The following is a 13293-nucleotide window of genomic DNA, read 5'->3' on the forward strand; positions in this document are numbered from 1 at the left end:
CTGCCCCTTCTTCCACAAGTGGTAAACTCTCCTTCTTTTCCTGAGTCTCAGCAAGAACTCCCCGTTCAGCCAGGCCAGTTGTCTTCCCCGCCCGTTCTTCTTACGGCGTATGGGGACAGCCTGCTCCTGCACCTTTAAGACTTCCTTCTTGGAGAACATCCAGCCTTCCTGGACCCCTCTGCCCTTTCAGGACTGCTCCCAAGGGACTCCCTCAACCAGCATCCTGCACAGGCCAAAGTCCGCCCTCCGGACGTCCATGGTTGCGGTTTTGCTGGCCCCCCTCCTTACTTCACCAAGAACTGAGATTTCACTAAGATTTAATCTTCCCAGGCAAATCACTGGTATGCACAAGAAATAACAGTACATTTATTTTTTTTATTTATAGTAAAGCAAAAATTTTATTCAATACAGAATGATTTGCATTTAACTAAAGATGTTTAAAAATGTGTAAATGCCACTGCCATCTCTCTTCTTAATTTTGATGTTAAAATCTTATCTTTAGGAGAATCATATAGCTCTTTTGCCCCTATTTTTATAGAGTACACAATATTGTTTGCTACTAAAACAGAAAAGCTGGATGGTTGATCCACCTGTTAAATCATGTCTACTACATATCATAAACAGCCAAAATATATAAAGCAAGAATCTAATTGACCAATACTCGGGTAGCGTGTGATATTATGTAGCTGTTTTAGCTGGTTTTGTAACATAACAGAAATCTATAACTTCATACTTCATGAGTCAGAATCAATAAATCTGCCATTACAGACTCCAGAATCAATCTTGTCTTACATACTCCCCACCCCCGCCTTTATTTCCTTCTCTTTTCCTTCTACTTCCCAGCAAAACAAAACAAACTGCTGTAAGAATTTATAATCTTTTGAGCTAAGTAAAACAGATTAATTAGGAACGTGGATTTCGTGGGCAAAATCACTTCAACAAACACTTCAGAGCCAATTCCTGCACCCAAGCTGGTATTCCACTATAGCCACAGTTCCTCATTCTTCTCTCATTTTTTTAGGTTATTGTGACTTAAGTTTAACATTGTCATCCTTAGGCAATAGAAGACTTCAAGTAAAATTGAGAAGCCAAGCCCTAATTTATCCTGTAATATCTGCAGTTCCTCTGTTCTTCTTTCCAAGAACTTATTCTGCAGTCCTGATCTCCAATATTGTGATTATATTTTTGCCATCCTGCTGTACTTTTTACCTCCCCAGTTCAGGACTCCAACCTTGTAGATGCTACACTTCATCTACTTACCTCCTTAACCACATATCCAGATGTCTTAAAGCCTCTACCATACAAATGTCATTGATCTCCCCCAGGAATTTCATAAGCTCAGTCACTGAAAAAGCAAGGTAGGGCACTGCTGTCATTCTAAAAATGTTACTACAGCAGTTGTGTCATGAGAATAATTTGTGTAATGTCTCTTTGACCTTGTAGCACATAGTAGATGATTTGAAATCCTTACCCTTTCAGGAAGGAGGAGTAACCTCCTTCAGAAATCCTACAAAGAGGACATTTATGGGAATAACATTCCCAGATCTTTAGTAGTCCTAGAAATAACTTACCTCCATATTCTTAAGGTTTGTCCTAGTTATCAGAGAAACAGAGAAAGAAAAAAAATGTGAATATTGCCAACATTTAAATGACCAAAATGATGGTAAAAACTGCCCCTATGTTCCTTTCATAAGGGATTTTGTTGTTCAGTCAGTGCAAATCTAGTTATTTTGTGGCCAATGACTTGTCTTGCCATTTAAGTGTCTGAAGGAGTCATCCCCAAGGAAGTACATGAACCATATATGAAAATAGTTTTAACAGGTATAAGTATGGTAAAAAAAATAACCTGTTTGAATAAGATAGGCCAAAATGTCAAAAGCAGACCAGAAAGGTGATATGATCTTTGATTTGGTTTATTTATAAAGTATGTCATTTCAGTATTCTTCACCAAGGCAATTCTGCTAATAGATCTAAGATTTTATCTTGCAAAATGAATATACAAATAGTATGTTTTGTACATCATATAGCTCCTGGCACTAACTGAACCCCAACAATCTAAATACTAATCTCTTCTGAGCACAGATTTCCTGTATTTTCCTCATTATTTATTTATATTTCCAAATAGCCCAGACACCACTTAGGATGTGGTTTAATAACCCTGGCTCATACTGTTGAGCTATTAGTGCTCTTGTAGAAAGCATTTTTTGGCATTTATTTTGCTGTGTCAACCCACTGGAGCACTTAACAAAGGTTGGTAAATGAGAAGTCTGAGAACGGAAGAGAACAGTTAGCAGGTGTCATGCATTTGCAGAGCAGCACTTGCTACGCTGAGCATGTAATCTGAGAAAGATATTGGCTTAAAATGGCAGAGAAGAATGAAAAGATTATGAGGTATGGCACAATTATTTTTCTTGGCTTTTTTTTCACAGGTTCTAGCATCATTTTTGTGCATTTAGAAGAAGGGCAGAGTAGTTCCTCCACACAAGATGCTATGTCATCCTTAACTGGCTTCTCTGATCTTTCTGAAAAGGGGATGTGGTTTCTTTCCAAGATTAATAACTGTGCATCTGTTAGTATAACAATGAGGCAGATTTGTGATCAAGAGACCTACACATGTATCTGAAGAGATCAGTGGCACTGAATGAATCTAATCATGTAATTACAAAAAATGGGCCATTCTACAAGTCATCTGTGTCTCTTTATTTTGATGGTATTTGATTCTGCTATGGTATTTTAAATGCTCAGAGTACCACCCTTCCCTTCCCTTCCCTTCCCTTCCCTTCCCTTTCCTTCCCTTCCCTTCCCTTTCCTTCCCTTCCCTTCCCTTCCCTCAATGTTCCCTCAATGGGGACTTTCTCCAAAACTATTTCTTAACAAGAAAAGACAACTGCTAAAAGATCAGTCATAAATCATGACTTCCTGTAGCTGATCAAACAATTGCAAGCAAATTGCAAAGCATTTAATGAATTTTTGAAATTATCTCTCCTGTTTGATAGAAAGATTGCCTTGAGAATGGCTTCATCTCTTGTAATTTCTGGATTGACTCACTTCCCTTCCTCTAATTGTCCACCAGTAGTAGTACTGGGGTTGCTATACAGATTTCTAAAAGTGAAAACAATATTGACAAATGCTTCTGATGTGTTTTGAGCTTTCTTTATTGTGACAGCATCTGTAAACAAGAGGAAGTATCATTCCAGTCAAATTAAGTGAAAGATTTCTAATTAATTGCAGTAGAACATGGAGGAGAACTTGGACCAACCAGTCCTCAGTAGACCACAAGAAGGTTCTCCTTTAAACACTTTGGAAGCTCTTCAGATTATAGATCATTTTTAGTACAGACCGTGTTTGTTCTATTTTTAGTTGTGCTTTCAAATATTGGTAATGCAAGCATAGAAAAGGAAGGAGCAGTGTAAAAGTGTACATTTTAACAGCAATGTATGCAACAATATTAACTTTAAAAACTGACCAGAAGGCTTGTTCTCTTATGTATGATACTATGGTCTCTGTGTAGATAAAATTCCTACTGAAGTACACTGCCTGAGAAACAACTGCAGATAACTTCATAGCCAACTCACACCTATACTACCATTTGGTATGAATCATTCATTTCTTGCACAGGAGAGGAAAGCGCTGTCAATAAGATAAGGTTTTGTCCTAATTCTGTAGGGATGAACTACTTGTCTACATTGGATTAAAAATCTGAGCTCAAAGAGAATGAAAGGAGCTTGTAGATCTCCGTATTTCCCCTTCATAACAAAACACAAACCATCACCATTTGTTGTCACCAGCCTTCAATAACATTAGATCTTTTTGCACTCTGTTAGGAATATGAGAAAAAGCCTCTGAAAACACATCTCCAACCTTATGTGCATGTAGTAAAGGCAATGAACCAACATGGCCAAGCAATAGGTATTTTGTTTCTTTCAGGAGACCTATAGGTTTTGTGAAGGAAGGAAGGTAATTATGCTACAGAAGGAAGAGGTAATTATGCTTTTCAATCAATGAATGCAAGAGAAACTGCATATGTATATGAGTTCTGATGTTTCTTGTGAGTTATTTTGGCCATGGAAAAGGGTAAATTTAGACCCAAATGAACATGCTATGCCACTAAAAGTGACTTATCTGCTTGCAAGAAACAATAATAATTCAAAGGAGGTGAAGAACACGTCTAGCTGAGCATTCTGAAGCTGTTATCACGAATTGAATAATAGTATTAGGCTAGACATATCTGTCAAATTAGAAAAAGGTAAACCCATTGACATAACACCTATAAGAAAAGGGTCAATGAGTTAAATAAAGCTGAATTTTAAGGGAGTTGTTTGGGTTTTTCCCCAGTACTACACAGGGAGGCTTCTCAGTAAAGGATAATCTTTATCATCTTTTCACAAAATGAGGAATATTTTATTTTTATGCCAGCTCTACTGATACCTTGTACCAAGGTTTGATAAAGCCTTAACTACTTTCAAGAACAGCATGCATTTGGCCTCTGTGCACTGCTTTTTTGACCCTTTGTGGTGGCCTGCTTTTAACTAATAATCATGGTTCTTCAGAGCAGCGTATCAGTTTTCTTGTGTTTGGGGGAGAATCTCGATGAGAGCGAAATTTCACCACTTCTCCCTGAGGATCTGGCTTTTTTCACAATGTAAGTTATAATGCTTCACACGTCCCTGGCAGGACATTTTCTAAGCAAAATGTCAAGATTTGCAATATGAAAACAGTTTCCCACTTATTGAAATTGCAGTGGTAAAGACATGAAAAATATTTCACTTGTCACAGAAATCATATAGAGAGATTCTCTTTGCCAGTGGTAGGTTCAGATTTGTAAGCATGTAAGTAACTGCTGCTGACCTTCCTTAGTCTGCTCAGCAACTTAAAGGTCAGCATGGGTTTATGTGCTACACAGAGTAGCTGACACCTACCAAGGTAACTATAGTGACTTATTTTTTACTTAATACCTACAACTTGTACTCTCCTTCTTCATTTTTTTCAGAACAGTATCCCTGCACAACTTTATGAAAAGAGGAATGGTGTCTCTTTCTGATTCTCATCTGGGAGGCGTTAATATTTTTGTTCTTCCTCCTGCATCATTTTGTCAAATGAGCCATTAAAACGACATGCAAGAGCTTGAAGTTAGAAGTGCTCTAAATTATGTATGTCCAGTGATACCGCTCTGCACAGCTGCCTGGCAGATATGAGCTTGATTTCACATCCTCATCTCATATTCCTGCCCATTTAAACAGAAACCCCATGAATAGTAACTAGTAATTAATAACCTGCTCCAACTTGTCGTCTCCTTCAATCCCTGAGAGAGAGATTGTTTCCCCCATCAGCACAATAGAAATTGTAAGGAAATAACAATACAGTTGTGGATAGTATTATCTTTTCTGTGGTGTTCCTTAACAGCAAGTTATTGCTTGAAGTCTAAGAAAAACCTCTGACCATAAAATGAGTTAATGTGTCCTCCCACACACACCTTTTTAGGACCCCTATTGGGCCTGAAGAGTTATTATAGAAGAAAACTTTACATATTTGTCCCCAAGGAAGCAGGTTTTGTGGGCCATTTATAAGAATGAGAGACCAGGTTTTAATCTGTCTCATTGATCTGTCCATTCCTAAGTTCCAGTATTAGATATTGGTCCTCAGCACCAATGGCTGTGATATCCTGCAACTATGCAACTAGGTCATTGTGGGAGAAACTATTCCAGAATATAAAATAGACCCAGAATAGAACCAACACTTCCTGTCCCTCTGGAATGGTAAGATCAAAACTGCAAATATGTCACTGCCTGCCGTGCTTTTCTGGAGACCACCAAATCCAAAAGAAAGTTTGCATTTCTACTGCTAGTTCACTACCAAATACCTTTGTGACATTGAATGATTATTCTTTATAAATAGAAGCACATTTGAACATTGCAACGTTATTGTCACTTTAAAGAAAAAAACTCTTTCTTGTACATATATACAGATAGAGATTGTTACATATATTGATTTTTATGTATATTTATTCATGTGTATACAGATCACAGGATACTGGTTTATGTTATCATCAGGCTCATTCTTATTGCATTGCCTGCCCCACAACTGAATTTTCAATAGATTTCTCTGCTGAACGTTTTGAGCCATATACTACTGGGATTCCATATGTATACAGCAGTCTGCCAATGCACAGTGAATTGCAAATTTGGGGATTTAATAAGAGCATCATGAAATTACAGGAAATATGTCATTAAAAAGTCTCACTTTTTAAGAACCATACCATGCCCACAATATTTTACATTTTTGTGAAAATGGTGACATGAGTATGAAAATACATCATGCTGTAACATTTTGAACAATTCTAACTGAAAAGAGTATGAGTTGAACAGATAATCCTAAATTTAGCAATAACATATAGATTTTTGGCAAAAAACAGAGCAAAGAAAAAGAGTGTACCTTTAAGAATATTTATCACTTCTGCCTTATTTTTCATTACAAGGTCTCAAAGTGCTTTATAAACATCAATTCAATCACACTTGTCTCCTCATCTACTTCAAATGAGTAAACTGAAGTTCAGAGAGATTAAAGGGTTTCTCTATAATAAAATAGTAAATCAGTGGAAGAGCTGAAAATAGAATTCAAGAGTTTGGCTGAGAATACCATATTATGCAAAATTTTCATAATGAAATAAAAAATGTCTTAAATATCAAGGAGATTGTTTGTTATAGATATATAATTGGATCCAATCTAGTGAAAACAATATTTATATGCTAGTGGGAACAAAATTTATCTTTGTGATGGAATTATTCAAATCACATTTGGGACTGTTTTCCAGTAATAACATGCCTGTGTGTGGGTGAAAATAGATTCTTGAAAATTGTGTGTACATCAAAGAACAAGTCAGAATTTATGGTTTTATATATCCCTATCTATGTATGTGTATACGAATATATTTATATTTATATATACATATAGCCAATAAAATCATGTTACTAAAGCTACAAATACAGGAAGAATAATGGGACTAAAAATGTTACCAGACAATGACAATTTTCATGCAAAACTACACAAAATCAAAACAGCAAATTTAACCCAGCTGTAATCCTGACCATGAACCCAGAGACAGAAACCAATAAGATGTGTTATTTCAACTGAAAACTTATTTCAGTTTTCAGATATGTGAGCAGTTGTTTTGTAACAGCTATGATTTCTTTTTAGAAAGAGCATTAGTTCTGCAAGTAATGGCAAGTAATGGCCAAAATTAAAACAATGAGATATATTTAGGATATTTATTGTTTTCTATACTGACAACAGCAAGATCCACCAAAACCTTTGGTGAACTTAAAACTAAGGTTTCAGCATTTCACAAGGTTCATGATGTTTTTGTTCTTGGACATTTATTTGGCTATATTATATCTGGCACTAGCTGGTGAACAACTAACAACATAGCACAGTGGTGACTGCACAATGCTGTCTCTGTTCTCACTGTGAGCTGGACAAAGATTCCTGCTTTATGTATCCTTAACAATTTGTTCTAGTGGTGGAAAAAAATCTACTAAACTTGTCACACACTGACAACAACAAAAATAATATTCATCAAGAAATGTTTCCATCTTGTTAGTTTTGGAAAGTTATCTGAGAAGTTAGATGTGTAAAGCAGACATCTTGGTGACTGTGTGGGCTTACCTCATCAAGGCCTCCCAGAGTCAGCTCAGCACCCAAGTTTCAATGGCCTTAGCTGCAGATACTGGGTAAGGATTTCAGTCTGTTATATTGCAATCTCCCTTACACCTTGTCATTTCTATCTTTCACACATTTTGCTTCTTTCATATCTCAGTAAAATTTCAGCTTCCCAGGCAACTGCCAGCTCCTGCTGCAATATGGCTGGCACCTTCACCCTGATCCCACCACAGTCAATGAAAAGTTTCTCATTGATTTCATCAAGATCTGGATCAAGGTTTTTGTGTGGAACAAAGCTCATTTGAGACTGTCTTCTATAATACTCCCAGTAAATTCCTCTACCATACTCTTGGTCAGATAGCAAGCTTAAAATCAAATTCCTGCTTGCCAGACTCAAACAGCTGAACACAAGCCTTTTCTGATCCACCTGCAAAACTCAGAAAAAGTCAGTAACATTACATTACTAGGATAGGAGAATGAACAGAAGTGTTTTGGTTTTTTTTTTTTCTTTGCTGCTGCCTGCAAGTCTTTGTCTATTTAATCAACTACTTATTATTATAGGTTATTTGATAATATCCAGAGAGAAAGGTTGGTAGGTTCGAGGGTCTCAGGTGAGCCTTGTTCTACACGAGGCAGGAAATATATTTATATACACACACATATATAATATTTCTTCTGTGACTGTCCTTCCATTTGCAAACAGGGAGGTAACTTTCTTTATAAGAAAGCATTGGGAATTCTCGTTCTGAAATTTACTGTTTCTTTCATTCATGTGGGTGGAATTCATCTCATCTAATCTTCAGCCATCTACGCTTAGCCATGTCACCTGGGGTTTATCTATAGTCACAGGGAAGAAAAGCAACGCATCCAATTCTAAAAGAACCAACTCAGGTAAGTGGAATGACTCACCCTTTAATGAACCTTGCCTTTCTGCATTAATTATAGTACCTAAATAATTAACTTAGGCTAGACACATAGATTCTCTGTCCCACTATTAATTTTTTCTTCAAAAGAGAAATAATACCTATTCTAAAGACAAACTTTAATAAATATCTGAATACATAAATTTATGTATATGACTAAAAGTATACGTAAACATAAAATATATAATACATAAACACGTACATAGATGTGCAAATACACATAAATGCACATATACATAGATTTATATACATATATACACACATATTACACCCATACCTCTTCTGTCTATATATGTGTGATCAGGTTTTTTAGATGTCTTTCTGTAGCCAGTCATTCTGTTTCCCTAAATATCAGTAAGTAACCTAGTCACCTCTCCTTGTGGCCTCCTAGGTATTTCATTAAGAAAATTACATCAATGATTAAGAAAGTAACATGGTCAATCTGAATTTGTTTTCTTTTTTATTTGGTTTTCCTTAAAAAAAATATAATAAAAAACCCTCACATTTTATGTAGTTGTCTGTTTGCTTGTCACTGTACTGTATAAAAAAAAAAAAAAAGATTTAAAACCTTAGAAAGTTTTTCTTTCAAATATCTAATATTCAGTAGATTTAAAAAAAAAATTGCTTCTTTTTGTAGTGATGTTAACGGATAAAGTGTCACTAGATTCATTTTGATGACACCTGAGTTCTTAAACAGCCATAATAAGGTCTTAAAGTTCATCTTTTGTTGAGAAAATTCTCATGACAGTGGAAGAAACAGCTCATTAGTAGGATGATAGAGAGGGACAGTAAATGCACTGTAAGATAGCAGTCATCTTTACTTTTAAATTGATATTAATTTTGTACCAGAGAAAATTATTAAATTGAAAACTATTTTATGCAGTGGTTTTTCATTTTCGATTATGTGAGTTACATTTGAAGCCGACAAGCCAAATAGTTGTTGAGACACCGCAGTTAAAATCTCCCATAGATGCATTTAAATTCAAAGAGTCTTGCATCTTTTTTTGGCTTGCATTTTTCCTCCAGATAAATGCTAACCTTTTATGAGATTGTTATCATTACCAGTAATTGTTAACAATAATATTGTTAATACTAATTAGCAAAAATGCTCCTACAGCCAGAGAAAAAATAGGCATGGCTAAAAATACAGGCGAGGTGCTTGTTAGGAAACTGATCAAACAAGCTTAATTATGACCCCCCGGATAAAGGGACTGCCATTAAGCCATTAATTTATCACAGATAAGACAGACTCTCAGTCACTGTCTGATGATAAATCACAGCTAACAACAGCAAGGAAATCAGAGCTTGAACTGCTAATCCTTTTGAGGTTTGTGATGAGCACCAGTTCCCCTACTGTTTTGCATCTATTTATATTGCACTCCGAACCCCCAAATGGCCTCTGCTTATCTGCAGCTCTAGATAATTTATGCCTATTGGTGTGTCACCTCACAGCAGAGGCTGTTATCAGGAAAGAGGAGTTTTAGGAAATCTGATCCCTTGAAATGCTAATCCTCTGGAGATTACTGCACATAAACTAGTTTTCTGCCGTGATTTACTTTTGTTTATTGGTAGGAGAGATTAGCACTTTACAATTGCCATTTCAGACAGCTTCTTAGTTTGGAAATAAAGCGATCATTTAATGTGCAGGATTTTCACATATGACACTGTCCTGAGTCTAGCAGTCAGAAGGCAAGATAGTAATTTTTATTTATACGTCATCTCTTAAAAAGATTTGTAAATATTTTTACTACATGAAAGGATGATCTTAAATGCCTCATTCCTTAGACCCTAATCCAGAAAAGCACCTACATTTCTGTGTAATTTTAATCATGTGGGTGATCATAGTAACTGATGGGATATTCTTGTACTTGCATTGTAGGTGTGCTTAAGCGCTTTGCTGGATCAGGCCCCAGCAATGAGATGCTCTCTGGTTTCATTCAGCTATGATTGGTACTTTCTATGCTGAAATGGTTACTGATGAGAAAGGATATATGATTAGGAATTTTATTAAAAAGCTTTTTCCCTATCTTAATGCTGTTGAACTGCTAAGAAATCTTATCTTTTAGCATGTGATGGGGTTATTTGGCTGGTAGTTAAGTGTCGTGCTTCTTAGTGCTACAGACTATTCCTAAATGAATAACTGTCAAAACCATCAAATTCAAACATGCCTATTAGTGTAGCATAATGAAAGCTTGAACTGCAGGCACATAATGCTGCTGAAAATAAGTGGACTAAACACATCGTTGCTAAGAGTTTCCAATTTCCTTTTTTGTTGTTGTATTCAGGTTCAATAGTCAGACTGGATGAGATCACACCAAGTGACATGACTGATTACTAATTAGCCAAGCGTTCTGATGGTAGCTGTTGGTGGCAGCTACTGAGATACAGTACTATGTGTCAGAGAGATAAGGAGAGGCAAGAAATTAAGTTGACCTTGAGTTTTCATTACATTTAATGTCACCTAATAGCACCTGATATTTTTAATCCTGGTTACATTCTCCTTACCAAATCCATTCTCACTGGCAATCATGATTAAAAAACAAAAAAAAAAAAAAGGGTTTCAGAACTTCTTCACTGTTTTCTCCCTTGGGAATACTTCAGTATAAAAATGCACATGAGGGCAGCCTGGAGGGAAGGAAGTGGGGAAAGTAGTGCCCCTTATTTTCAAGGGTGACAGAGGGACTATTTCATTACTTTAAAGTACACATTATAGAATTTTGAGGTTTTTTCCTGGGTCCCTTGTGGGAATGCAGTTAGTCAGCGATTCTGTTAATCTTCTCCAAAAGCATGGGAATGTGGGGGGTAGAAAATAAAGATGTTCTTAAAGTAAAAGCAAAAGATGGACACACAGATAGGCAATCAAGAATGCAGATTACATCTCTGAGTGCTTGTTTTTGCTGGATTTCAGAAAATAACACTTTATACACATGAAGGTTTCTGTGCAATTTCAATTCAGATATCATTCAAGGGCAAAGTTTTCCTTAAAAAGTTGTTTAATTCTGAACATGCCTCTAGTTCCTGAGTAGGGAAACAAAGATAAGACCTTTTAACTGGCCTCTGTATGTCTATTTGTGCATGTGTGTTTGAAATCTGTGTGCACCCATGGGTAGGTAGAGAAAAATTCTGGTAAACTTAGAGCAAGACCTTTTTAGCTTTTGCCCAAGAATTTGGTCTAGATCTACCTAAAGATTTCTTCACAGCTTTGGTGAAAACTAGGATATGATGACACAAGTATGTAAATCCCTCTTTTTCTTTTTTCTATTCAGCCATCAAAATGGATGTACAGTTGTTGATCACTGTACAGATAAAATATTATATTGAATGGACTAGTGTGACAATTCCTACATTTTTGTTTGACAGAGAGAGATAATATTAATACATTGTACTAGTTTTAAACTTAATTTGATTCATCTACAAAAGCCTGCTCTTTTCTTTTGCTGAGTCTTGCCTATTGTTTCTATAAGTTATGCTTAAACTGTGTTTTCAACAGATATCAGAAAACACCACAGCATGAAGTTTTCAGGAAGAATGTGCTCCATAAATTTTTACAGATTAATTGGAAAATTTTTGACAATATAAATACTTTACAGTAAGAAAATTATAGATCTTAAATTGTCTAAAGAATTTTCTGCTGGCTTTAGTTATTGAGATACAATTTTGAAATGGTGTTATTGTTCTGGAGATAGTTATTTCAACTGGGAACTACAGCAGGGTTTGAAATATTCTTGTCCAAATTAGTATTAATTATGATTGATAACAGTGCATCTTCTTTTAAGTTTCACTTAGCTGAAATATATAACGAAGCATATAACCAACTCCTTGTATTTAATAGAAAACCTGCCTCCAAACTGACCATCTGAATTTGTTTTCCTTGATACTTCAGATTTGATAAGAATTTCTGTCCACTGCTTAAAAGTTCATTTGTAATATTAAAGAAGAGAGGCTTCCCCAGCTAGTCATCTACATGAACGCAGGCAGCATGGGCAACAAATAGGAGGACCTGGAAGCCATTGTGCAGCAGGAAAACTATGATATAGTTGCCATCACGGAAACATGGTGGGAGTGCTGCAATGGATGGCTATAAACTCTTCAGAAGGCATAGGCAAGGAAGGAGAGGCAGTGGGGTACTGCCTCAGGAGTGTCTGTCTCAGGAGTGTGTCTGAGGTTTGGGCACAGTGCAGCCTGGCAGGGCAGTGGCCTATCCCCTCCTGCCATCCCACTGCTCCCTCCAGCAGCTCCACTGCCAGACCGGCTGCAGGCAAGATTTTGTACTCTGAGGAGGGAGCTGAGCTTATGCCAACATGAGCCCATCGATGGGCTAGAGAGCTACACTACCTCCGGGAGGTTTCAATTCTTGCTTCTTCTAGTCTAAAGTTGTTAAACCACTGCTCAATTAACAGTGATTAAGACCGTGCTATTTGCTGGACAGCTTCTGCCCTTTGCGTTGTGATGGCAGCTCTCGGTTCTGCTATTTGTTCCTGGACACAAGTTGTTATTATTTTCATTCCTTTCCCCTCTCCACAAAGTGATGGCACCTGCGGGCGGTGGCATCCCTCTGCCCCAGATCTGGTGTGGTTTGTATGGAAGAAGAGGGTTTGGAGCTCAGGCCAGCACTTACGCCCCAGCCTTGCACCTGCCTTCTGGGCTTGGCTTTGCCAGGGCAGCAACCCATGTACGTTAGGGAGTGTTTTGATTGTCTAGAGCTTAATGATGG

This window comes from Pygoscelis adeliae, unplaced genomic scaffold (genome assembly GCF_000699105.1).
Source record: "Pygoscelis adeliae isolate BGI_AS28 unplaced genomic scaffold, ASM69910v1 Scaffold41, whole genome shotgun sequence".
Classification (NCBI taxonomy): domain Eukaryota; kingdom Metazoa; phylum Chordata; class Aves; order Sphenisciformes; family Spheniscidae; genus Pygoscelis; species Pygoscelis adeliae.